This window comes from Acomys minous (genome assembly GCF_964271855.1).
Source record: "Acomys minous genome assembly, chromosome: 3".
Taxonomy (NCBI): Eukaryota; Metazoa; Chordata; class Mammalia; order Rodentia; family Muridae; genus Acomys; species Acomys minous.
Window position 1 is genome coordinate 118,385,386 of NC_140485.1, and position 27,596 is coordinate 118,412,981.

Below are 27,596 nucleotides of genomic sequence, written 5' to 3' on the forward strand. Positions count from 1 at the left end.
CCCCCAGCCCGAGGTCCCGCCCCTGGAGCCGGAAGCGAGACTCGAGCGCGCGGTTTCCGTTCTGAAAACAAGTCCGCTGTTATCCCGCGGGGTACGGGAGAGAAACCGAAGGCTACAGAGCTCGACCGAGTGTCGGGAGGAGCTGAGCGTGAGTGAGTGAGTGAAGGAACGAATGATAAGTGAGGCAGTGCAGCCAAGAAAGTCTTGTCACCCGCCACGTAGTCGCGCACACGGAACGAAACACGCCTCCAAGTGGGAACGGGAGTCCCGTCTCCCAACGCCCCCTCCCCTGGGCTCGCGGCCGCCTCGGGCGCCATCTCTGCCCGTGAGTCACCAGGAGTGGAAAAACACTAGGTGCGTCATCATCATCCCTCGGCTGGCACGAGGGGCCATTTTCTGCAGCCGTGTGCTCCCACGCAGCTCCTCGTGTCGTCCTTTGCATGGTGACGGTGTGGCGCACCTTCGTTTCGAGGCCAGTTTTCCTGTTCCTCACTGGTACCGAGCCTGACAAAACAAAACACATTTGGTTCTCAAACGTGCAACGAGGAGGAGGCGGTGGGAAAACGCTGGCAATGTAAATAAAGCCTGCCGAGTTGAACTGCTGGGTTTTCCACTCAAAAAATCCCTCAAATTCCGCTTCTCAGCCTCTATCTTGATTTAAGCTATCACCGTGCCTGCAGTGTTTCCCCAAAACTAATCTGTTAATGTCTCCAATTGTACACTCTGCCCTTCCTTCATTACCGCTGCCTAAGGCAATAATGTCTTCTGGGAATCTGGCCCCTAGCTACCTGTGTCCTGATTGCAGTTTTGACCTCTAACTCTCGTTCACGACACTGACCCTACTGATGTTACTGATAATGCTGCCAGTGCCCTCTTTTAAAAGTGACTTCAAAGGGGCCTGAGAAATGGCTCAGTGATTAAGAGCCACTGGTCTTGAGTTCAATTCCCAGCAACTACATGGAACTCACAATCATATCCGACGTCCTCTTCTAGTGTGCAGATGTACATGAAGACATAGCACTCAGGTACATGAAAAAAAATTTCTCCAAATGAGAAAAATCTTAATAACGTGGACATAGATACAGATTCTCTATCTCACTAGGTTTTCTTATTACCTCCTTTTTCCAATTTTGCACATTTTTTGGATTATGTGCATCCTGAAATAATCCATATTGAATTATATGTTGCGCATAATTTTATATAATATTGAATCGCGTATGCCACTCCGAACAATTTAAACCCTTTCCTGCTCTGATCCTTGTACATACTGCCCTTGTCTCCTGAAAATACTTCCTGGTGAAGTGCCCCTAAGCGGTGTCCCTCCTGTGACACTTAGCAAGTTACCTACCACACACTCCTCTTCAGCATTCCAGATTTGCTCGTCTCACTAGACTCTGGGTACCATGGTATTTTCCTGGTTTTTCTCCACAGAAAAAGATTCAAATAACGAAGATTCAAATAGCGAACCCTTGTTAGGTGACCGATGAGCTCCTTCTACCGCTGTACATCCTCTTTTCACACATACCCACGACTGGCTTTCAAATCCCTGGGTTCCCACTTACAATGGTGTGTGTGTTTCAGGGCACTGTTGGATGGCATCTATACCAATGTCCGCTCTGCTTTCCACCTTTGGAACAGAGGGCAGAGGTATATGTGGGAGGGGTGCTTAGTGAGTTGTAGGGTAAGAAAGTATTTCTTGCAGAAATGACATTTAAAACATAACAACATGTACAGTTGTTTAGGTTGCAAGGGATTTCTGGGTAAAATGATCTGTATCTACTTATGTATGGTTTTCCCAGCTTCGTCTTTTGAGGAGGGCTAGGATCAGTTGGATAGTACGAACAATGAGTGCATGGTACCTACAAGATCTTGGTTTCTAGAGCGCAGTGCTTCTTTAAAAGAACTAGGACCCTGTTGGAGAAATGGCTGATTCTAGCACAGGAAAGGATTGTGTACAAAATGGAATTGAAAAATTAAATATGCTCTTAAGAATGATGAAATGTATCAGAGGTTGCCTGAAGTCGTCTTGAAAATCCCCGAATTGAATACAGGTAGTGCAGTCTGAGCACCATTATAACCACATGTCACAACACTAAATCAGAATACTTAAGGCCACAGTGAAATAAAAGAACATTTTGAAAAATTGAAAAAAAAAAAGAGTTATTCCTTACACATAGAAGGGATGATGTGAAAATGTCACCATTTGACAACCATTAGAATAATCATTTATTTGGGGAAAATGCTTACTTGCTATAGCCAGAGGGTAAGAGTTTAAGAAGCTCATAGCATTACACACACACACACACACACACACACACACACACACACACACACACACTAAGTAGACCAATAAATACTCTCTTGTTATAAAAGGAAAAGGTAAAAACTTGGTACTGTAGCAATCTGCCAGTGGTGATGAAAATTATTGTTACTAGTCTCTATCTCTCTATCTATCCAATTACCTACCTATTATCTATCTACCCTCTATCTACCTACCTACTATCATATATATATTTATATCTATCTATATCTATCTATCTATCTATCTATCCATCTGTGATGTTTACAAAAAAAAAAGGACAACCTGAATTATTGCATGAGGGAAGATGACAACCCCAAACTGAAGGACATTTGACAAAGTACAGACTTGTGTCCTTCAGGCATCAAAGTCATGAAAGACAAAGTAAACCTAACTGTTTTTAGACGATGGGTAAAGCTCAGCACATGGCAGTTGTGGTTTATAGAAACAGCAGTTCTGTGGAGTGGTGGGTTTCTGCCTCAAACGAAATAAGTGTATCAAGATAGGTATTAGTGTTGGACCCTGCTGCTAAGGTCAAAGTCTGGCATTTCTGCATAGACCCTGAGCTCAAGACGGAGAAACTCCTTCCTCAGCTGGCTCCCCTCCTCTCCGCCTGATCTGGGTAAACTCCAGATCCTCTAAGGAGTGTCACATAGCCCTCAGGGAGACTTCAGGCCCAACCCTTTCCCTATAAGAAACCAGCTCATTGTGCACCTGGGGATTCCTGGAAACACCCCCCCCCCCATGCTAAAGACATGTCTTGGTGTCTTACCAAGTGACCTTTTTCCATACCTCTAACGGTACCTGGAGTTCTTCCCCCGCCCCACCCCTCCCCCATAGGATAATTAAATGCCATCTTCCCTTCTTCTGATAGGACTGGGCTGCTGCGAGTAAAGGAAGTATCCTTGGCACTCCCAGCCCCAGCAAATCAAACACATTCACTCCCGAGACCCCTCCCACATTCACTCCTGAGCCCCTCCCACTGTCCAAGGTTTTTAATGACCCTGATTCAGGAAATAAATGCTCTTTCATTCCATTCCTCAACTATGACCATGTGAGACTTGTCATTTATCCTCCCTGAAGGATGTGCTGCTGGATCCCAGGCCTTGGCTGCTGGTCAGGCCACCACATGCTGCTGGCTGTTGCAAGCTTCTAGCATTCTTCTGCCATTCACTGGTATGTCAGCACAGACCACTGCCGCTTTCTTTCTCGTGCCCCTCTGCAGAGGTGAGAGGCCGACTCTTCCTGAAGCAGCCATTCTGTCCACCCAGATGCAGAACGACATATAGGTAATCAATGTTTTATTATGGTCCATGTATTAGATGCTAGTAAGGACTTGAGGATGTGTGTTTATCTTAAGTGTGGGTGTGTGTTGCACATGTGTGTGCCTGAGAATTTCCTCTGCCTTTCATCAAAGGTAAAAAGATAATTCTGCCAGCATTCCGAAATGATTTTCAATTTATTTCTCTCTCAGAGTACCTCTTTGATGTACTATGCAAAATGGAGTTATTTCTCTTCAATTCTGTGTATTAGTGATAATTCATTTATGGTAATTTTCATTCGGATTTAGAAAATTATCTTGAAATAATTTTATTTCTGGTACATGGTATTTGGAATGTAATTTTGAGAAAATAATATTTGCCTCTATAGGTAAATATGTCCACACGTGGCCAGGACCCTCTCAGCTTCCTATGGTCCATAATGTAGTCTGTAGATTTGATTGTAACGTATGAATAACGCTGTATTGGGAAGCAGCTCCTCAGAGTCTTTCATGGGAAACAGAAACTTCTGTAGACACTACAAGAAAAAAAAAATTAAGCCATTCTCCTCCTCCTCCTCCTCTTCCTCCTCACTGTCACCCATCCTCTTCATCCCTACTAGCCTGTGCTCAGTCTAACATTCTGAGGCAATTGAGCACCAGAGGGCAGCAGAGCAGCGCGCATCCATACCTGGGCTTAAGCTAAAGTGCTACAAGAGTGTACTAAGATTTCTTTACAATTTACTGTGCATTGATTTGTTACCCGAACATGTTCACTGATGTTTAGTCTACTAGTTTGAATTTATTTATTTACATTTTAATATTTTCATTTCTATTTTATTTGGAAGAATGTTGGCCTGTATGCACGTATATGCACCTTGTGTGTGCCCGATTCCCCTGGAGGCCCGAACAGGGTGTCAGGTTCCCTGGAATGGAGTTAGATTGTTGGGAGCTTCTTACCCTATGGGTGCTAGAAACTAAACTCAGGTCTTCTGCAAGAGCAACAAGTGCACTTTACCACTGAGCCATCTCTTCAGCCATCCAGGCATCTGTCATTTATTTATTTTGAGACAAGGTTTCAGTGAATCCAGGCTAGCCTTGAACTTGAACTTTTCATCTTCCTGAATCCACCTCCTGAGTGCTGGGAGTATACATATGTGTCACCGTGCCCAGTTTTGATATAGTGCTGGGACAAGGGTGCGTACTCTCGCGGCCTACCTGAGTCATACACCAGCTGTGGTGACCTACGCACATCACACTTACGAGCTTCACTCTCTTCATTGGTGAATGGATATGAAAATTCTTAGAGAATTAGTTATTGTGAAGCTAAATGGTTCAATACATTTAAAGTATTAATTTTTTTATGACTTTGTTATCTCTGTGTCTTTGTGTATTTTAGTTTGTTACTATCTTTACATGTCTCAGTGACATGTTAACCTCTTACTTTAATCTACTATACATATTATTCTCTCTCGCACCCTTCTCTCTCTCTCTCTCTCTCTCTCTCTCTCTCTCTCTCTCTCTCTCTCTCTCAGAGATCCACCTCCCTCTGCCTCCCAGATGCTGGGATTGAAGGCGTGCGCCAGCACTTCCCGGTTTACCTATTATGTCTTGACACATGACCTTGTAAGATGACAACCTTACCCTGATCTTCATTCTTCTTCCCTTCTCAGCCTTGCTCCCACAGTTTCCTACTGCTTATGGACTTATTTTATGTTCTGGGAGAATTTATTAATCTTCTAACCATCTGGTTTATGTTTTATGGTAACTAAAAATGTATAACTTCTAAGAGTTTTATCTGATCTCCAGTGTTCAGTTCTGCAGGATTTTAAAGACTCAATTTCATACTGAATATTAAACAAGGCAAGGTTCAGTCAGAAGACAAAAACCACACTAGTATTTGAACAGGAAAAATAGTCATGAACTTAATAAGTAATAATCTAAATAGAAGGTGTGTTGATTATTAAAGGGGCAGCGTGTGCTGTGCAGGAACAGTGCTGCAGAACGCTGGTCCTCCCGGGATAGAAGGAGCAGTGCATCAGGAAGGGACATAGGAGCTGAAAAGGAGGGAGCCTACAGCGGCCCGGTTGCCACAGAAACACACAGGCTGCTGCTATGACAACTGAAGCAACCTTTGCATACAAGATGAGAGAAAAAAGAATGAAAAGCACCTTTCCTCCACAGCGTATAATTATCTAAATGAGATGCTGAGTTTGGTTTGCTAGTGCTATGCTGAGAGTTATTTTGCATCCATTTTCAACACGGATATTAGCCTCTAATTCTCTTTTCTTATAATGCCATCATTTGCATTTGGTATCAGAGCAACGCTGCCCTTGTGAAATGTCCATAAAAGTGTTCCTTCCATCTCAGTGTGTTTTGGAGGGGTCTAGCAAGATCGGCACTGATACCAATGAAGCAGTTTGCGACTAAGCCCTGCTGTGGGAATGCGGTTGACTACTGTTCAGTTTTCTTACTCACTATTGCCCTGTACACGTTCCTTCTTATAATTCATGATCAGTACTGCCTTAGCGTGTTCCTAGGAATGTTTTCCTTCCTTTGAGGTTACTGATTTTGGGACATAGTGCTCACAGTAGCCTCTGAAGATGTCTCTGTATTTCCATGATGCCCGCCTACTTCAATTCCTTCCTTTGGGTCTACAGTTTGATTTTCTTGATTTATTTTCCTTTTTCTTTTGGTCTAGCTAAAGGTTTATCAACATTATGTTTCAAAAGACAAATTAGTCTTAGTGATCTTTTCTAATGCTTATTTGACGGGCCCGTTTGGGCCTCCGTTCAATGACTCCCTGTCACTTTCTTGGCCTCAGCAGCTTTCCTTAGCCGGGGAGGAAGACTCCACAAACTCCATTACTATGTCCTTTTTGACTCTTAAACCCAGAACCACATGGCAGAAGCTGCTGGTTTTCTGTTTGCTGGGGCTGGAACGTGGCCCACTCCTTGAATTATATTTACATAAACTTTCCACTGTTATTGAGGCCTAGGAAGTCCTTTAGACCAGTGGCCCTTCCTAACGCTGTGGCTCTTTAATACAGCTCCTCATGTTGTGGTGACCGGCAACCACAACATTATTTTCATTGCTACTTCGTAACTGTACTTTTGCTACTGCTATGAATCATACTGTAAATACCTGTGCTTTCTGGTGGTCTTAGGTGATCCCTGTGAAAGTGACATTCAACCCCAAAGGAGTCTTTACCTATACGTTGCCTTAGACTTCTCACAAATTGCAGGATTTCTGGGTGGAGTCCTGCCCTGAGGTTACCACTCCCTTTACTTTATTTCGCATTGGACTTTTCTGTAAACTTCTCGTCTCCTTGAGCACAAGACTGGAACATCACATTTCCTGGTGCTCCCTTTCTCCTCAAAATGTACATTTTGTATTTCTCTTCGCCCTTCTTGCTAATTTTCATCATAAATTTGCATAAGTGTGGTCACTAATAACCATGCCATAAGGTCAACACTAGGCTGTCTTGAAACCAGCTCTCCCAGTGGTATTAGTCTAAAACTCCTCAGTTTAGCTGCTGGCAGATTTTTTAGACCAAGGATAAAAAGCATCCATACTCACCCCTACCCAGATCTAGCCAATGGACAGGACATTCTCCACAGTTGAGTGGAGAGTGGGGTCTGACTTTCACACAAACTCTGGTGCCCCATATTTGACCACGTCCCCTGGATAGGGAGGCCTGGTGGCACTCAGAGGAAGAATAGCAGGCTACGAAGAAGAGACTTGATACCCTATGAGCATATAGAGGGGGAGGAGGTCCCCCTCAGGCACAGTCATAGGGGAGGGAAGTAAGGGGAAAATGGGAGAGAGGGAGGAATGGGACGATACAAGGGATGGGCTAACAATTGAGATGTAATATGAATAAATCAATAAAATATATTTTAAAAGAGCATCCATACTCTTTACCAGAATATCACAAGAATGTTTTCCAGTATGACTCTTCTCTGGGACCTCGAGCTGGGCCACCATAGTCCACATTGTTCTTAGCATTATTGTCTTCCATGGTCCTACACTGGTGGCCCAATATGTCCCACTTAAAGCACTCAAAATTTTAAATGCAAATTGATGAAATCTTCCATATTTCTTTAACAAACAGCATGGTCAGATGTGTCACAGCAATACCCCACTCCAGGTACCAACTCTTGTCTTTGTTACTGTTCTATTGCTGTGGAAAGACATCATGACTAAGGCAATTCTTATAAAGTAAGGTGTCTAACTGGGAACTTGCCTTCAGCTTCAGAGGGTTAATTCATTGTCACCATGGTGGAGAGTGTGGCATTAGGAAGGCACGATGCTGGAGATGTAGCTAAGAGTTCACATCTCTTCTGCAAGTTGCAGGCCAGAGGGGGTCACTGGGCCTGGCTTAGGCTTCTGAAACCTCAAAGTCCTCCCCAAGTGACACACCTCCTCCTAGGCCACACTTTGTAATCCTTCCTAGACAGTTCCACTAACTGGGGACCAAATATTCAAACATATGACCCTATGAGAGCCGTTCTCATTAAAATCACCACAGTCCCTGTTCAGTTCTTTGTCAGCTTCTCACATACATGTAAGAAGGTCGGCTTCAATGATTGTTTTCAATTGTTTGGTCATTGTCAACTTCCAAGGGCCAGCTACTGCACTGCTCTTTATTTTCAAGGCTTTCTTTTGTAAAATTTCAACTATTGCCGCACTGTCTTTTTGTTAGAACTCTATGGGCCAAAAATGCCATTGATGAAGCCTGTTGTTGCTTTGCTTTAGGAAATAAAAACATTTCTCAAAATTGCTTTTGGTTTAATGTCATTGGAATGGTATAAAATAAACATTAAGTAGTAATTCATTAGGAAAAGCATAAAGTAGGAAATGATCATTAGAGTTATATATATATAACATCCATATTTATTAAGAATATATTCTGATGTCAGGTGACACGTTTAAACAGTGCAAAAACCAAAATTACCCTTTCACCAACCCAATAGCTCCATAAAGTACAAAATTAAGTTCTTTATTGGACATCTTTCTTTTTTCTCCATACTTTATTGATATAAATTTCCAGAACCTTTTTCAATTCCATAATTTTTCACATGTTTTGTTTCTGTAGGTCTCAATATAATTGTAAATGTCCATTTTTTCTTGATCCAATGTTTGTTCAGAGTTATTTGTAACCTAGGTGTCCACCGATCAGTGTGCACTAGAGAGAAAGCCTGGAATATACCAATAAGGGATTGTTCTTTCCCCTTGAAAAAAGATCTTTCTATTTTTGACAACATAGATGGGCCTGAAAGATATTATGCTAAGTAAAATAACTTGAACACAGACAGACAAATATGAGTCCACAAGATCACGAAGTAGGAGCTGAGTGGTGACGACCAGGAGCTATGGACGGAGAGAAACGTGAGGGTGATTAATGGCTAAAGAGAACAAAGCTCGGAGATACATAGGAAATTGCTACACTGCATAATATCTAGATATACAATGTTGTACTCGAGTCTTACAGTGTACTGACAGGTAGGGTTCTTTGTTTGTTTGTTTGTTTGGTTGGTTGGTTTTTGTGAAACAGGGTTTCACCGTGTAGGCGTGTCTGTCCCGAAACTTGTTCTGGAGACCAGGCTGGCCTCGAACTCACAGAGATCCTCTTACCTCTGCTTCCCTAGTTCTAGAACTAAAGATGTGTGCCACCACCTCCTGGATGACAAACAGGCTCTTGTGTCAGATGTTATAGCCATAAAGGATGAGGTGGAAGGACATGGGCACTTTTTGGAAATACTTATTTCCAGACCAGTCAAGTCATATCACTAAGTACACAGCATCTTCAACCCAGTGGGTTAAAATAAAAAACAAAACAGGACAAAATATTTCCTTTCTATTGACATTTTCAATTTTATCCCAGTGCTCTTATTTCTGCTGGAGCCTGTATAAAACTGATAACCAAGGACCAGATGTGCAATCCAGTTGTAGCCCAAGCAGGGAAAAGAGGAAAGAGCTCAGACTTCGCATAATAAATAAGTCTTCCTTTCATTTTATCACTGTTTTTTCATTTTTTCTTTGAATGTTCACGTCCCCCCCCCCACTTTCTAAACTTTCTCTTAGTCACTCTTTTAAGTCTGGGTCTTTTACAAATACCCAAGGCTTCTTAGTTATATATTAAGAAGTAAGGTGGTAGAGAGCCAGACAGATTGACAGCTGAGATGACCTGTGAGTCAACACTGCTTTACTGTCAGAATGCACACCCCAGTCTCCCCACCAAATGCTGTAGTCTCTATGTGAACACTGTCAGGGACTTGCTGGAGTGAGAAATACCCAGCTGGAGAGCATCTCATTTCTGGGGGTGAAGAAGTGTGCACAGCACTTACAACTTACACGCGTCTTCAGTTTGTTTTCCAGTTTAACTCCACCTTCCACTACCTCCTCTGATTGGTGTTTTCTGCTCTTTTATGTATTTCTACAGGACCATTTAAAATTATTTTTCAGTTTCTCAGCACTGTGTGTATTAGTTTCTTGTGGTCAACCTAGGAAATCTTTACTAACACAGTAATTTAAAATAACAACACAACAACAACAAAATGTATTCTTTCATGAGCCTGGAGGCCAAATTTTTTTTAAAAAATGAAGCCACCAACAGGCTTACACCCCCCCCACAATCCCCCAGAAGCTCAGGGGGAGCCCCCATGATGCCCAGAAGCTCAGGGGGAGGGTATGGTCTTGATCACATGACTGCTGGCATTTCTTGGCTTGTTGTCACCTTACTCCAGCTTCGGCTTCTGTCTTCATACGGGCGCATAACCCGGTATCTGACGAGTTCTGATCGAGGTGCTCATCATTGCATTTAGAATCTGTCCAGAAAAATCCAGGTTCGTATCCACAGCTGTGCAAAGACTCTTTCTCTACAAGAGATCCTTCAGTTAACTACGCCACAGTCCTTCATCCCTAAGGAGTGAGCTGGAGTTTGATGCCTAAGGGTTTGCTTTCTGGACTCATTTTACAAATGGGTCTTCATCCTCCCTTTCTCAATAATTTGTAATGTTTTCTTGTATGTGTGTATATGTTCTTATGTCCAGTACATATGTGTTGGCTTCTTTTATGAACATGTACCGTGTTATTCGGAAGCAGAGATGATAAATGTGTGTGGTCAGTCTACAATTTTAACTTGGCATGTATTCAAGATAATTTTTAGAAGGCAGTATTGAATAAATCAAATTAAGTTAAAATTTGCAAAAGTGCAGGATAAGCCAGGTTATGTAAAAGTACGCAACAAATACATTTTCTCTCCTTTTAATATTTTTCTTTCTGCTTCACCACGACCCACTAAATATGCAAGTTCTTCAGGTCTCCATGGTAACAGCATTCAGCAGTTTATCTGACACCTCATTGATGGCAGAAATTATATAATAGGAAATATCACTAACTTATGCAACACTGGGCATTATGACATTTTGGATATGTATCTTTTCAAATAATTTTACTTCTTTTTGCATTGTTACCACTGAAAATTTCTGGCTAGTGGTAGCAATAAGTAGCATACATATGAACATGCTGCTGTTTCCATAATTGCTAATGTGTCACATCATTTCTTATAAAAGCCAGGCTGCTCAGAATTATTTTCAGTGTATTCCTGGGCATCTGTACTGGAGCCATCTCTACCACTAACTAACTCTCTTACAGAGCTCATGGCTTCAGTATAGCTTAGCACTGTAGGCCCATAGAGAGGTTGCAATTGTGACATTTCTTCTTTTCTGACTAGATGTCAGAGAGGCCAGCACAGTTACTTTTGTCCCATGAGGATATAGTTTGTCCCCCTCCTCCACTTAAGAATGCATCAACAAATTGCCATTTTTGAAGCAGAGACTAGACTCCTAGCAGACACAGAATTCTCAGCTACCTTCAACTTAGGACATTCTCAAGATGCAGGTGGTGAGCTAGGGCCCCCCAGCAGAGTGTATGGTATAGTCCCAGTCCAAAGCAGGCTGTCCAATGGCCAATATTTCAGTTAAAACCAAAAGGCATGGAAAAAACCCAAACACTGCTCAAATATACTGAGATGGGAGGAATCCTGCTTGTTCAGAAAATGGTATTTTTATTTATTTGTTTCTAAGCTGGTTGAATTGTTGTAAATCTAGACATATCTGGGAAAAAGGAGTTTTAATTGAGAAAAGAAAAGCCTCAATAAGATCACCCTATAGGCAAGTCCGTAGGTCACCTGCTTACCTAATCATGGATGTGGGAGGGTCTAGTTCACTGGGGATGGTGGCATTACTAGACTGGCTGAACAAGCCATGGGAAGCAAGCTATTAAGCAGTGCTCTTCCACGGCCTGTCAGTTGCTGACTTCAGGTTCCTGCCTTGAGTATCTGCCCCGGCTGTCCTGATAATGGGACTGGGAGACACATAAACCTTTCCTCCCTAGTTGCTTCTGATCATTGTGCTATCAAAGCAATAGAGGCCAAACTAAGACAAGGCCTTCGGATGATTTCTGAAGACCTACAGTTGTTAGCAAGGTCAGTCTATTTGATGTAGCTTGTTTATTCCAAACTTTGACTCATCAAAACTACCCTAACAGGAACATCTAGCCTATTGTAGACAGAGCATCTGGAGCCACATGGCTCAGTTGAGTGGATATATTTTTGAGTTTGGTTTTTCCCTTTTCTCTCTTTTTTTCCCCCTTTCTTGATAAAAATCCAATAAAACACTAAATTTTCTTTTTTTAATGGAATGAACACCTCAAAAGTCCTTTGACCTCTCTGACTATGGTTGATATGAAATTGCAGGTGATATGAATTGTGGGTGATACTAAGAAAAAATGAAGGGGGAAGCGATTAGAAAAGCACTTTGCCTTGTGGTGGTGGTACATGTCTTTAATCTCAGCACTCAAGAGGCAAAGGCAGGTGCAGTGTCAGGCCAGGTGAGCAAGGCTACACAGAGAAACCCGGTCTCAAAAAACAAACAAACAAACAAACAAACGGAGAGGGGCTTCCTTGCCCAGTTTCACCAACCCATGGCAACGGTGTTTGGTGAGCCCCTACTGAAATGCTAACCGTATGCCAGCTAAGCACATACTGTACTCATGGTGGGAGATTCATTCTTAAAGAGCTGATATTCTATTATGTACGTGAACAAAGAGTGTTAGTTTGAGATTTGCCAAAGTTAAAGAAAATGCCTAAACCAACAGTTCTTTTTTGGTGATACCTAATGGCAGATGCTACAAGATGTAAACCTGTAGGCACAGGGTTACTCAGATGGGACCCACGTGAGGTAAATGAAGGAAGTTCCATTTCTATTAATAAACAGAGTCTGGGGTTCATTGGCTGCTCTAGGCCTGCTATTGAGTGAGTCCTGTATAGACACCCATTGTGGCCTCCAATATTAAGCCTGTGTCCCTGTCCCTAACCCCACAGTGTACTTAGACAATTGTCTCTCTTCTCTGTGTGCACATTATTCTCGGCTGGGAATGGATTCCTGCCAGATTGTCTGGGTCGGAGAAGCCAACTAGTCTTGCCAACGTCTTCTCTCCAGGGGACTTGGATCTTATCCCAGTGTTCTTCCCTCTGCAGCCCACTGATGAAGGTTTTATTATAGGCCAGACAGCCCCTCCCACTCCAAGCATAAAACTATTATCATCAGATGCTGCCCTGCTCTTGGTGCTGCACTCCCTCCTGGCTCAGTCGAGATGATAACCACCAGCCTTCATCTCTCTTGGACTCAGGTCTGTGTGCTATCGCTCAGATGTAAAATTGGGGAGTTCTATAGTCATATCCGCAAAGTTGACCCTGCCCCCACAATTGTTGGCTTGCTTCCCTCCTACAGAGCCGCAGCTGGAGTTTTCTCCTGGCTGTCCTGCCAAAACCAATCAGATCACAACACCGAAGAGTAAGAATGTACGGCAGTGTGTACAATTTGCTTTTCTGAACAAGCTTTTAGATTACGATGCATCAACCATGCTTATAAGTAACACTCTATCCTTTCTGTGGAATATTAGGCATCCTACAAAACTGTCACTTTCAAAACCTCAACTATTGCAGCCAGTGTTTTTTCTTTTTGCAAGCAGCATGGTCCCAATCCAACATACCTAGCAGAGTTCAGACCAACGGTTCCTCTGACTTCCACAGTGATAGATATTTGTTAAGCTTCTACTATGTTCATGGCACTAGGCCAGATGCTATTATAAAGACTTTTTCTTTCCAGAAAAAGATAAATTCAAATATTGAATAGAAAGTCTAAACTCATGAAACTGGACTGACTTTGTGTCTTAGAAATTCAACACACTGCAGCTGTGTGCTTAAACCTGGCCCAAACAAGATGATATGGTTGGGAATATATTATTATTTGAATAAATAGCTATAGTGAAAACTTCTTTCAGAACCCATAGCATATGTACATGCAGGCTCTACTGTTCTGTGACATGGCCAGTTCTGAGTGCCATGCCGTTAACCTTGAAGACACTTATGATACCCAGCTTTCCAACTTCCTTTCAAAAGTATACGTGAGCTTTATTTGCAATACAGAAGAAAGTCATAACATTTTATTACTTTTTGATGTGCTGTTTGATGAATTTTGCCTGGAATAAATCATTTTATATATGAATAACAAATGCTGTTTTATAGTGTCAGTCCTTGTAGAATACATGTTGTTTTCTACTATTCTTAATATAGAAGATAGAGATGTTAGGGGTGAGTGGTGTGTGTATACGGTGTGTGTGTGTGTGTGTGTGTGTGTGTGTGTGTGTGTGTGTGAGTGAATAGGACAAAAATGAGGCTGACTGGCTCACTATGAAACTTCTTCCAGAAGCCTTCTTGTGTTGAATTTTAATTAGACTCTTGAACAATTCAGAATTACTGCATTTTGTTTTTCAGATATGTAGAACAGAAAACAGACTGAACTATGGATGTATTAAACAATACCTTAAAATAATTTTACAAGTCTATATGATGATGCTTGAATTAGAAATATCAATATTTAGAATTTATGCTTCAAATGTCACATCTGTGATGAAAAAATCCACATGACCACAACTGTCCAGCAAGACATCTTGCACAAATCATCAGTGATCTAAGTGCAAATTACCCCGACACAATTCCAACATATATATTTCGTAGGTATTTTGTTCTCAAAGACTTTTGACTCAGACATTACAAAGACCACATTTAATAACTTAAAATATAATTTTGCAAAACAAGATATTTGTTCTTGAATAGTGCCTGAAGCAAGTGAGAGCTCAGCGGTGTTATGTGATAAACATTTGTTCAGATAAGGGATCTGACTTTCATGGTGATTTCTCCACAGTTAGTAGGATTATGGTTGGAAAGATATTTTCCAGTTTTAATGAAAGTAGAGCTTAGTTGAGAGAATTATGTTAATATAATTATGTTAATAATGTTGTGAATAATAATTTTATAATCTCTGTCTCTGCCCCCTCCTCTATTCTGGAGTTGAACCTATAGTTTGACACTTGCTAGGAAAGCACTGTGCCACTAAGTTTACACCTCCAACCTTCTCTTAACGAATCTGATCATTCTCTCTTCCCACTCTCTTAGCTCCATCCTGTCCCTGCCAAACTCCTTCTCCAGTCTCCTTCCCTGTTTCAGGCTTTTAGTTTTAGTCTGTGATGAGTTTTACTTAACCAGTGATCATGTGATCATCAGATTGGACTATCCAACCATTGGGACCTCAGCAGAGGGGGGATAGAGTGGGGGAAGGGGGGTCACCAGTGGTCGCACAATCAAGACCATGACTCACCAGTAACAGTTCTGGGCAACACAGCCCCTGCTCCAGTAGTATTTTGGTCACCTGTGTTTTATATGAGTATTTCTTGTCATGCAAACCTGTTGAAAGAAAAACCACCTCTTTTTAGTCTTCATTGCCTTGGGCACAGTAAGAAGTGGACATTTGTTTAGTGTTTACACTTCATTAAAATGTAGTAAAATGGCACTGCAATCTACAGAGATACATTTAAGCATTTTTAAGGATTAAATAAAAATATCTTGTAATTAAACCACCTCATGGTTCCTTAATGTGTTTAGAGGTCTAATGTATCAGATGTCACCCTTCCCACCTTCACTGTGGTTGTGGTCCTCCACAGCTAGAGCTCATGCTTGGTCATCTGCCCACCAGCAGGTCCTGCTTTTAGCAGCATTTTTCCTTAGCTCTTCAAGTGTCATGGACTAGGACTGGAGTCTCACTTTGCTATGTTTTGCACACTTCCCTTTCCCTGTTGGTAAACCTAACTCTTGATTAAGCTCCTGCAAACAAAACAGTGGGAGGGTTTTGTTGTTGCTGCTGTTGTTTTGTTTTGTTTTTGAGTATGCCACCTCTTAGCTCTAACCCAGACAACCTTGAAGCTTTTTCAGAAAGATGAAGCACAGATTAGTGGCTTTAATAAAGCCGCCTTAAAGTTTTTCTATGACAATATCCACTGAAGCATCACAATTAATATCAAACTGTGAACAACTTGTAAACAAGTGTGGTTACATCAATACGACAAAATACTTCTCATCTCCAAAGTGAGAGGCAGGAAGAGCATAGAAAGCACAGACATAGAAGTGATATTCTCAACATGAGATGTGCCTTCATTGTAACCATGTAAAATTACCAGGATATTTGGATAAGGGCTAGAAGATAATAAGCAAATATGAAAATAATTATGCTTGGGTATAGATCAACTGGTTTTTTATCTTTAGAAGTTCATGTAATTAAAATTTAAATTCTTTTAAGTGCTTTATGTTCATCACTATTATCATATTATAAATCATAATAGTACTTAATATAAATCAAGACAAATGCTCCAAGCAAGAAAAATAGTAACCATTGCTATTCCTCTTTTTATCTACTTAATCATAAACTCAGACATGAATGACTAATATAACTGGCTCCCACGGATGAAATACAAGCCTTGATTGCTAAAAAAAATGTTATCAGTAATCTGTGTTTATAAGCAAGGCATACGCTATTAAAAATTAGCTTTAGAATGAAATATACGTCAATAAAAATGTGTTAGCATGTGTACAGCTGTATAAATAACCTGGTTCTGAGCTTTGCAATGGGTATTCAGTAGCCTTTAATTTTTTATGTTGTTTTTCAAAATATCCAAGTTTCATATTTTAGCTTAATATATTCGAAGTCATAAAACTGATCTATACTAGCTTTCAAGGAAACAGAAACTCAGAGGAACAAATTGTTTAGCAGAGCCTTACACTTATTTTAGATTTCTTAGTAAATAAAGAATAAATTCATCTGATTATTAAGGAAGTGACTTTTTTCATATACATTTATTTTATTACACATGCATAAAACAAACTACATACAGCAGGGAGAACCATGTGACAATCATGAGTTCTATAAATGTTAGGCTCAAAGTGGCTTGGCTATTTGTATTTGTCAAACTTATAGTAAACATCATTCCTGTCTTGTTGGGTCTAAATTTCTGAATGGAATTCAATATATATCCTATCTTGTCTCTATTAACTTAAATCCTTTTTCTTGATCTAAATAGATCTTATCCCCTAACCAACTAAACTTGACTGTAGAGCTAGACTATCTGTTCTTCAGCACCCCTCAGAGACTTGAGAAGGAATAAGACTTAAATTTCTGAGTGAACCAGCAGTGCAGGTTAGCAGCTTCCAAAATGAACAAAATGACTGAGACACTTTACTGCCTGAACAGTCACCCAACACTCTCTATAATGTTGGAGCATCATCTTTGGCCTTCTGGCTCAGTATTTCTGCCAGACTTATTCACAAGGCAGGAACTATTGAGGACTGGCTTACTCTGTTTTGGCGGAAGTCGGCCGTTGACTCTGCCTGCATCTAAGATGCCCATTTTAAGGCAGAATTCTGTTTCTGGCAGGCACGAGGACATTTTGCCCAGTGGTGGGGTTTGCCACATTTGAAGCCAAAGAAAGTGACTTTTGCAAAGTACATCCTCGAGTTCTGAAGACGATGTTTCAGGGCACACAGGAAATAGTGATGTTCACTGAAATTCAGTGACATAAATCCAAGCAATTGTGCCAAAGCTACCACAGCCTAGAACTGGTTGCCAATATGCCATTCTGTTCACGTTGTTATTCTCCTTATGCAATATCAGGGCACTCTATTTCATTGATAATAGTATGCAGGTGTGGACATTCACAGGTCGAGATGGGAGTTTGACTCTTAGCAGATGCATTTTTGTATTCACACATCACAAAGAAAGCCTTAGCATCTATTCCAGAACTGTTTGGTTTTGGACTACTAACAAATTATCCCACAAGAGGTCACCAAAGCTCTAGCATTTTGCATGTGATTTTCTGATGTTTGTCTTTTCTAACCAGCTGACACAGATCACTCATCGCTGGTTCTTGTTTTCTTTTTGCTTTTGTGAAACAGGGTCTTATTTTGTAGCCCAAGCAGCCCCGCTGTTCCATTCTCACAAGTGCTGAGATAGTAAGTATGAGTTACCATAGGCATGAGTTACCATAGGCATGAGTTACCATAGGCATGAGTTACCATAGGCATGAGTTACCATAGGCATGAGTTACCATAGGCATGAGTTACCATAGGCATGAGTTACCATAGGCATGAGTTACCATAGGCATGAGTTACCATAGGCATGAGTTACCATAGGCATGAGTTACCATAGGCATGAGTTACCATAGGCATGAGTTACCATAGGCATGAGTTACCATAGGCATGAGTTACCATAGGCATGAGTTACCATAGGCATGAGTTACCATAGGCATGAGTTACCATAGGCATGAGTTACCATAGGCATGAGTTAGCATAGGCATGAGTTACCATAGGCATGAGTTACCATAGGCATGAGTTATCATGCCCAATTCTGCTGCCTGGTTTTCTTCCTCTGATAAACAACCAAGAATCAGTGTTTACTTAGGACCAAGCCAGCTTATGGATGTCTGTATCTTTTAGGTCAGGTCCATAACATGGAACTCAGAGCAGTCTTTATTACAACCTACTGTTTTTAAATTTTAGAGATTATAATTAGAACATTTCATCCTTTCTTCCTCCCAAGCCCTCCTATATATTTCTCACTGTTCTCCTTCAAATTCATAGTCTCTTTGTTCACTAGTTGTTATCACACACACACACACACACACACACACACACACACACACACACACACACATTCCTAAATATCACCTGCTTTGCTCATATAATGTTACTTGTATGTATGTTTTCAAGGCTGACCCCTTGGAAACAACTGCAGAAGACCACCTCTCCTGCTCCCAGCTTTCCTCAGTTGCCTGTAGTTCTTTGTGTAGGGTTGAGCCTTATGGGCTGTCCCCCATCTACTTTGGCATGTCCACTGGTACCATTCTTGTTCAGTCCATGTTTGGACAGTCATGTTGATGATACTTTATGTGTGTATTTATAATCTTACTAGGAGGCACAATCTCATAGCAAACTCCCAGATCATCTCACCCTTACCATCATCCATCCCCTCTTCCACAATGTCCCCTAAGTCTTAGGTGTGGGAATGCTTTGTAGATGTGTTCATTGGGTCTGAGATTAAGAACTCTGTATTTTGACTGGTTGTGGTTTTCTGTAGGTATGAAGACAAATGTTTATAGATTATTGTTTGGGATTATGCTAGTTTAATAAGTTGATGGCTGTAGAGTTTCCTCCAGTAACTGCAATTTCATTAGAACTGAGTAGATTTTTAGTACTGGGCATGGTCTCCTGCTTGTTGAGGGCAACTTAGGTCCAATTAGAGAGTGGATAGCTACTGACAAAGTGTGTGCACCACTACTGCACACTGAGGGATACGTTGTTTGCTGATGTGTTTTGTAGGTATTGTAGCCTGGCAGGACTGCTGAGGCTTCCCTCCTTTGGGAGCTAGCCTGGTACCTTTTCCATACATCCTTATAATTTTTTCTACCTCCCTCATTCTGGATTTACCCCTTTTTACCCTTCACAAACACTTTCACATTTCTTCTATCAGAACTCTGATATCCTGAAATATTTTTAAATTGATGATAATTTTTCAGCTCAATGATTATACTAAAATGCTTATTGTACATTTTAAGTGGGCGAATGGCATAGTATGTCAATTACATATCAGCAAGTGCTGAGAGAATGAAGAGAAAGACCTGGCTGAATTCATCAGCTAGCTGATCATATTCACTGCTGAATCCATTTACAAACATCTGCTGCACCTTCCTAAGCTATGGGCATTTATGAATAGAAAATGTAGGCTACATCCATTTCTATAACAATGGCTTTGGTGTCATGGATAGATCAAATTAAGACAAGTTCAATTGTAGAAGTTATGGAGAAAAGAACTATCTGAAAATATTCTTAGATAATCCCATTAAAAAATCACTGGGAGCCTTACTGCATTCCTCCCACGGGGAAGTCTTTCGCATTCAATTAGGCAAAGCTGAATGGAGATTTGAGCCTGTGCTCACAAAACACTGCCCGCTGCACTCACCAAGACATGGTGTCTGATTTATTCCAACACCTACAGCAAACCCTAATGTCAGAGAAGAGGCCATTTCTGCCACAAAGAGACAATGAATGCAACAGTCGTGACAATGTGCTTATCTAATATTATAAGAAAACATTTCAAAGATAAATCTGCTTAAAATGTGAGGCTGCTGCCCTCTACTCTTAGAATATCATCCTAAATCAAAAGGGGAAGTATTTCTTGATCTCTCCATCTCATGGGTCTTAGAGGACCTGACATTGCTCTTTTATCCTTGGCTAGGAAGACTGCAGGTGCACATCCTCCTAGCAAGAGTCACTGGCTACATTCTCAGTATAGCCTTTTCTGTGGGCCAGAGGCTCTAGGCAGATTTTTCTGACACTATACCTCCCTTCTTTAAATGAGAATCCTTCATTTAAAATGCTGTGACTTATACATATGTACAAAGAAAGATTTTATTGTGAATTAGGTATTCAAACAACCTTATCACCAGTTTCATAGGAATAGTATTAAAAACATAAAAATATTTGGATGGTAAGGATGAAAGACCTATAAATATTTCAACACTGTGAACATGGAGGGTGTTAAACATGATTTCTAAGGTCCATTCTAGCTGGAAAATGGAATGACTCTATTTAACTTTTCATGTTTTTGAGCTGTAAAATGTTCATTTCAAAGAGGTCTCTTTAGGTGGAGGTCTTTTCTGTTTTGAATAGTTTTCTTATAATAGCACCATAGTTTGAAGTTAAAAATTAGTCCATTTAAGATTTATTGTCTGTAAGGTCTTCAAAAACCTCAGAGATATGCAGAATATGGCATTTAAATGTTTTTTTTTTAATTTTAAAGATTCACTGATAATGAGACAGGTTAACTCCTGGCAACACCCAGCCTACCTCAAAGAGGATGATGAGCATCAAAGAACCTCCTTATGGAGATGGCCTCAGATGTGGCAAACAAGCCACTGGACAAAATGTCCTCATTTCTTTCACAGACAGAATTCTGCCTAAAAAAGGGCAAGCTTGGATGCAGGCAGAGTTGACAGCCAAACTCTGCCAAGACAGGGTAAGCAAGTCCTCAAAAGCTCCTGCCTCACAAATATGTCTGTCAGATATATTGGGCCAGAAGGCTGAAGAAGATGTTCCAACATTATAGAGAGTTTTGGGTGACTATTCAGGTAGAAAACTGTCTCTGTCATCTTCTCGTTTGGGAAGCTGCTAACCTGCACTCCCGGCATACTCAGGCAATCAAGTTTATTCCTTCTCAAGTCTCTGATGGGGTTGAAGACCAGGTAGCTTAGTTTTACAATGAAGCTAGTTGTTTAGGGGTTAAGATGTTTTTAGGTCTAGATAGATGTTTTAAGTTGATAATGACAAGATGGGATGGAGATTGATTTACATTCAGAATTTTAGATGCACCAAGATAGGAAAGATGTTTTCTTCAAGGCTATCAAATATAAATAGCAAAAACACTAAGAATGTAACATTTATATAATTCCTGATTGTGTCATGGTTATTCTTGCTATAGGTAGTTTGTTGTATATATGTGGAACAATATAAATGTATATGTAAAAATAAAATAAATAAATAAAAGACTTATTGTCTATAGTTACCAATACTTTTTATGTTCTCAATAATAATCTATTTTCCCCTAATACCTGTTATGATGTGCATGTGGCTGAGCTGTAAAATGCAGCCGTGGATCTTTCTCCTATTTCTTTCTGGAGAAAGGCACCACTTTAAAACCTATGATCATGACTAAAATGCCCAAGTGAATAATAATACAGAGATATTGAATGTCTATTTGACTTTAGCCATCCCTTGGGGTGGGGGTGGGGGAGGAAGAGAGAAATAAGGTATCTAGGAAATAGGCACGAGGTGCTTCTCGTGCAGTGGCTCTCGACCTGTGAGCTGTGAGGCCCACAGGGGTGGCAAACCGGGTATCCTGAGTATCAGCTGTTTACATTAACATTCATCATAGCCGAAAATTACAATTGTGAAGTAGCAATGAATATAATTTTGTGGTTGAGGGTCAACACAACATGAGAAACTGTATTAAAAGGTCACAGCAATAGGAAGGTTAGGAACCACTGATCTGGTGGACCAGAAGGTAAATCTCATATCCAGAATTTTAAGGGATCGCAATAAGCCATTTTTAATGCTTCTATAATCTACTATATCACCTTGAGCTAGTGTTAGCTGAGAAAACACACTGGCTATCTGCAATTTACTCATATTAAGCCCTGACTGGGCACAGTCAGAGGACATCTCAAGTACCTGTGGGTTACAAATAAACACAGGTCACCACACCAACTTGTACCCAAAGTTGGCAGGGACAAGGACTGCATTTATGTCTCTTGCACTTGCCTTCTGCCTGTTCTGTATTCTGCCCTGAAGACTGTGGGTTTTCTTGCTCTTACACTCAGCTCACTGAGCAGTTGCAGAAAAGAAAGAGCACAAACCCAGACCAAGGTCTGTACTTCTTTTTCTTTCCTTGTTTCATAACTCAGAAATCTGGTTGCATCTTACAATTTATGGTATCATACAGACACTGTGTCTGGATGTGCGTCCTAAGTTTTCTTGATTTGTGTGAGTGCAGGCCTGCTCAGAACTCTTGATAGCATCATTCATACACTCACTTTACACATCGTACATTACATAAAAGTTCATTTTTTGCCATTTGAACACATTTACACGTTACACTATAATTCACCATTAGAATAAAAAGTCATCATGTTAAACTCAGTGGAGAGTATATTTTATGTCAATAAGATAGATACTTAACCATGAGAGTGGCAACCCCCATTTCTTCTTCTTCTTCTTCTCCTCCTCCTCCTCCTCCTCCTCTTCCTCCTCCTCCCCCTCCTCCTCCTCCTCCCCCTCCTCCTCTTCCTCCTTCTTCTTTGCAAATTCATGAAAAGTTTTATAAGTCCTGAGAAACGAAAATACAAAGTGGCTACATTGTATGGATGCTGTGAGTGAGATATATGCAAAAGAACTGTTCCACCATGTTGCAACAAGAAACACCAGCATCATTTAAGGATTTAGTGGGAACAGGATCACAGGCTGCACACCTGACTTTCAAAACCAGAACCTGCACTTTAGTAAGGTCCACAGGTGATCCACATGCGTGCAACAGTCTGAGAGTCATTGACACCACATGGCAAGCAATTCAACCAAGTGCAGGAGAAATTGCCACAATTTCAAAACAGCCAGCAACACACCCGTGGGATGGACTCATTTCGTGTGAGAGCTGTCATCAAGGTGTCAAGCTCTGTTACCTCTACCAAGTACCAAACCTTCCTACTGTGACGTGTGACTTGGTGGGAATCAAATGGATACTATTGGTTGGTTAAGTAAGAAATGCTAACAAAACCTTGGGCTCTCGCATATGTTACATAATTGGACTAAAATAACTTTTGATGTGTATAAAATGAAAATTCTCAGTAAAAAGACTTTATTATGATTTTATTGGCCTATTTTTTTAAACCCCCCCCCCCCAGTGTGTAGTAAACTAACATCGTGGTTTGTGAATTCTGGTGTCGTAGACTTAATGGAACAGTTCCGCGAGCTCACCGAGCCTTGCTTACGGCCTGAAACTATGAGGTATCATAAGTAGAATGTTTATGTTTCTTGATAATTTTGCTGTGAGCAACACGCCCCCTATTCCCAGTCTATGTATTTCAAGTAAAATATATAATCAAGAGAACCCAGCCTGCTTATCGTATGCTGGGGAACCAAGAGTGACTGGTACATTTTAAATTACTGGCCAACTGTCAGAAGGATGAAAACAAACCCCATGATGGAAAAGTGCACAGAACTTAAATTCAAGTGTCAAATAATAAGTGTTCTTATTGCATAGCTCTGCTCACTCCACAGTGGCAGAGGGAAATACCTGTTACCATATTCACGTGGTAGAGATAAAGGCAAAAGATCATGGTGTCTGCTTTTACCTTATAGCGAGATCGTCTCCAGGTTATACATATGTAAAGGAATGAGAAGAGAGAAGATGGGATGCCAAAGCAAATGGTGGGTTTTGGGTGGGGGAGGGGAGAGGGAGGGAGGGAACGGAAGGGGGAGAGGAGGAGGAAGACAAAGGAGAGAGACCCCAGATCTACCTCAGATCAGCCAGTCCCTGCTGGCTCCTCCCATCCAAGTAGGAGGTTTCCTGACGTTACCTCCTCTCAACCTAAGTGTGATTGCAACCTCCATGTGCACACGCTGTGGTCAGCAGGCCTCCATCTATTTCCCTCTGTCCATGTTATCAAGGAAGTGGTAAAGTTCTCTAGTAGTGCTGTGTGCATTTACTAGGTAGAATTTTCGCAACCCCCTCTTGCTTCCTCGGTATCAGACACAAAAATTAAACTGGGTCAAGTACAAATGTTTCTCCCACACAGGGATTTATGGGCAGAGAGCGATGACGCTCCAGGTCATCTGTAGCCAGCTCTGCTAGTGCGGGTTCACATAACTCCTCACTCACTCTCAGGGTGATGACAACAGCATACAAGGATCAGAACAGGCCACTCTCTCCACACCACTGCATCTTCCCGCGTTACAATGATGCTCATTTTAAAGGATCGCTTTCCCCCACCCTGTGGTTATGAAGCCTGCTCTTCACCAGGGTGAGTCACCGCCTCGCTGGGGACTTCTTGACAGGGATTTTCATAGTAGTTCATCTTCTTCAGCATGTAACCAGCGGAGCACTAGAACAAGCCATGTTTATCTTCTACAGTTGTTTCCTTCCCTTAATACATCACAGATTTTGTGCAAATGTTAATACAGCAGCTGTACTGAACAGCTCTCGTTCAGCCAAGCAAAGAACAATATGAGTAATCTCAATTTCCTGATGCTGTTTTTCCCATCAGTCACCTGGGGGAAAGCGAGGTGAGAAAACAGACACAATGAACTATGGTGAAAGCTTTTCAGTTGCAACACAGAATGAGCTCTCGATGCTGCTTTGGCCCATGGAAGGATATGAAAACCGTACAGGAGAGTGACTCTTGACCTGAAACGACTTTGCATACTGTTGTGCTTGTGCGGGGAGAGGGGAGGGTGTGTCTCGGCATTTACAGGGGAAGCCTTAGGCTGATGCTAACAGGCCTGCCCTACAGACCAGCCTCACCCCTGACAAAGAATTCCCCACCCAAAATGTCACAACTATGAGCACGTGCACATCTGTTTAAAAAGATGCGGGGAAGCTGTACTTACCTGACATGGTAGACTATTCTTTTATATCTGGGGCACATTTTAAAGGGACACTGTTTTAGTGAGACATGCTGTTACTAACTTCTACAGGAAAGAACAAAACTATGAAAGGAGTAGCAAGCTTTCTAAATAGAACCATGATTTTGTTTCATAATTTTCCCTTCTTATTCTGTATACTATAATGTTTATGCACTGAGTGGCAATAAATATACAGACAAATGGGTGAGAAACCATGGTCTATTTCCATTTGGCTAGACTGTGATTTTCATAGGCCAACACATGCCCTAGAGAAGATGATCCTATGGCCTTTCATTTAGTGGTTCTTCAGGGCCGGATTATGGAATTTAAATCCCACTATTAGAGATGTGGTTCTACACACACACACACACACACACACACACACATGCACACATGCACAGAGGCATACACACACATGAACACGCACACAGGCACACACACAGAGTTTTTATGTATGAACGTTAGACAATCCACGATCTACCGGACAGATTCACAGCCTGCCATCTCAGGAAAGCTTTGCTGTTGAAGTCTTGAGTTGAAAGGCCAGAACTGGGTAGAAAATCTGTTTGGAGACAGAGTCCGTCAGAGGACTGTGAGAATGTGCGCTCTGCACCCATCGGCTTGCTCTGGGTACTCGGGTTTGCTGGCATTACTAAGCTGCTTGCAAAAGCAGCACTCCAACCCCACCCTCATCTCATGCGACATTTCCCAGTGTGCATGGCTAGGAGCAAACTTCCCCGTTTTCTCTAGGAACTCCAGCCCTTTTGGACTAGGCTCAGTCCAATAGCCTCATCGTTACAGCTCCTGGACCCTGTTTCTATTCTGAGCTATTGAGAATAGTGACTTCAGGAGGTGACAGAGACGTTGAGTAAGTATGTGACATTTTCTAAATTGTTCTGAACTTAGATAGCCTTATACAGTCTTCTACTTTCTCAAGTACATCAGTTAGAAGAAAATGTTACAGTAAAGGAAAATGAGGCAGAATCTTAAAATACATTTGAATATTTATTATTTCTTGATATATATCTTTATACATATATAAATGAGTGCGCACGTGTGTGCTCGTGCAGAATCATTGTTATAGTGCTTGGCAGAATTAAGCTTAGTAATAAAAGGCTCTTCCAATCTACATTATATAATTCCATCTCCAAATTCTATTAGCTTGTGACTTTGAGGACTAAGTTTCCTGCCTGAATTCTGGCAGACAAATATTCAAACCATAGAAAATATACAAAGTAAATTTAAAAATGCTGTTAGCCTCCCTTTGAAGGCTGTTTGGTTTATTTTCAACTTTTTAATTTTAAAAGAAATGGTACAGTAAATGGCATTGAACAAACATTATTTACCTGTGTATTTTTTTTTTCAGATAAGTTTCTGGAATTGCAGCTGCTGAGCCAAAGGGCGCAGCCATGATAACTGCTACATTGACTAAGGAATCGTCGCCATCTCTCTGTTAATACACACTCACTTGTCCTCCGCAGAGCTCTTGTCAAGTGATGTCAGGAGCCTGGGCACCCTTGTGGGTGGAGTTGCTTGTGTTATAATGCTAGTTACATTACTGTAACAATATTAAACTATGCACTTCTTTGAATGTTTGCCACCAAAAACTACACTCTTATATGGCCCACTCTTCCAGTTTTAACTTCTCAAAAATAAATGTAAAATACATGTTAAAATTATAATTACTATTTAAAAGGCCAAAAAAAATTGTCCTGTAACTTCTAGTGTACAGAGCTTGAAAATTCACAGGACTTTTTTCTTGGCTCTTTTCAATCCTGATATGCACATCTTAGGTCAAATGCGGACTCCTTTGTATTGTTTTGTTTGGTGAAGCTTAGAGTCATGTGACTTTAGTTGTCATATTGAGGTACATAGATCATAGGTGTGGTCTTTACCAGGACAGGAACTTCATTTCTTTGATAACTCCAATTCATTTGTACTGAAACACCATGTGACCTTGAATTGGTAGATTCTAACACTTAGTAAATGTTATTTTTGAATTCTGTGTTTGACTTCCTCCTTTGAGAAGCCCAAATAAAAGTTTACCTCTCTATTCTCTTTCATCTTCTAGAGCTTTTGTTTCTTGCCTGGTCCTAGTGTGCCCTTTAGGTTTGTTGAACTGCCCTAAGTGTGGCTTTCATGGCCCTGATGTGATCTATTCTCCTTGTGTTGCTTCCAAATGAGACTGTCATTTTGGGATGTCTTTATGTCTCCCTCCAATGTCCTGCCTGTTCCAGCGTTTAGAGAGGCCTTGGTGTCATGAAGTTCTGTGGCTATGGGAGCCATCGCTGCTCAGTTCTTATCAGCCTCACCATGAAACAACCCTTTCCCTTTTTGTATTCATGGGGGTGTTTCAGGCTGTCAGAGGTGCAGAAAGCATCACCTAGCGCTGACTCTCACATGCCATAATCTCT

The 27,596-nt window shown here is 41.1% G+C and overlaps 1 long non-coding RNA gene across 1 annotated transcript; it reads left to right on the plus strand.

Moving 5' to 3' along the window:
- The first annotated feature begins 44 nt into the window (after positions 1-44).
- Positions 45-27,235, plus strand: LOC311595155. The gene is made up of 3 exons (XR_014778333.1): positions 45-179; positions 3,383-3,588; positions 26,549-27,235. It is a non-coding gene; the product is annotated as an uncharacterized lncRNA (long non-coding RNA).
- Positions 27,236-27,596: the final 361 nt, after the last annotated feature.